The following is a 1329-nucleotide window of genomic DNA, read 5'->3' as shown; positions in this document are numbered from 1 at the left end:
CGCTGTCCCTCAGCTCTTCAGCTCAAGGCTAGTGCTCTACCACTTGAGCCACAGCGCCACTTCCGGCTTTTTTCTTTTTGCTTTTGTGGGGCTGAGGAATTGAACCCAGGGCCTCAGGCATACAAGGCAAGTGCTCTACCACTGAGCCACCTTCCCAGCCCTGTGATGGGGATCTTGCTCCCTTCCTGCCCAGGCTGGTTTGGACTGTGATCCTCCTGGGCACTACTTCCCTCCTTCCTGGTATAACATGTGTGAGCCACTGTGCTGGACCTCTGTTTTTCTTCAAAAGACATTTGCTTTGCAAATTGAGGATCATAATGGGAAAAGGGGAAGATTACAGAATGACCTCTTTCTCTCTCTGAAATCCAACTTGGAGGTTCTGAGGAAGCAGCCATTTAGGTACATTTTTTTCCCCTGCCATCATTAAGCTACTGGGTGAATTTTGTTCTGTTTCACTTGTGGTAAATTGCCTGGCTCCCACTTTCCAATATGTCTCAGTTATAAACTTCCTTAGATTTCTAGGCTCCCCAAGCCCCAGATCATGAAAGGTAGGCACAAAGTTTCCTGCGTAGGAAACTCCGTAAGACTCTTACCTCCAATAAACCACCAGAAAACCAGAAGTGGTATTGTAGCTCCAGTGGTAAAGTCCTAGCCTTGAGCTGAAAAGCTGAGGGACAGGGCCCAGGCCCAGGCCCAGAGTTCAAGCTCAACAATCAGAAAAAAAGAAAAAAAAAGATTTCTATGGTATTTCAAACTCTTTTTGTGGGGGAGGGGGGAGACTGGAAATGAAATAAGGTAAGATGGGTTTAGGGCTACCTCTAAAATCCTAGTCGAAAGCAAGAAGCAGGAATTTATTCTCCAGGACTCTTACTACAATGGGATGCCAGGGGAGACAAGCATTAATGTTGGCAGAATGGGAGGAACCAGAGTCAGGGTCACCATGCGCTGGGACGAGAGGTTCCCAAAGCTAGCTGTGAGCAAGGAGTAGAGATGGAGGCTGGCCTAGCTTTCTTGGTTTGCACGGCCAGGGAAGACTCACTGTAAAGAATTTTAGCTTTTGTTGGGGCTGGTGGCTCAGGCCTGTAATCCTAGCTACTCAAGAGGCTGCGGTCTGAGGATTGAGGTTTGAAGCCATACCAGGCAGGAAAGTCTATGAGACTCTTATCTCCAATTAACCACCAAAAAAGCAAGAAGTATAGAGGTGGTTGAAGTGGTGGAACACAACCTTGAGTGAAAAAGCCAAGCGAGAACACAAAGCTCTGGGTTCAAACCTCAGTACACACACACATACACATACATGCATACACACACACACACACATCTTGTCCA

This window comes from Dipodomys ordii, unplaced genomic scaffold (genome assembly GCF_000151885.1).
Source record: "Dipodomys ordii isolate 6190 unplaced genomic scaffold, Dord_2.0 Scaffold131, whole genome shotgun sequence".
Classification (NCBI taxonomy): domain Eukaryota; kingdom Metazoa; phylum Chordata; class Mammalia; order Rodentia; family Heteromyidae; genus Dipodomys; species Dipodomys ordii.
The sequence above is the reverse complement of the archived record's forward strand: the minus strand, read 5'-3'. Positions refer to the sequence as shown.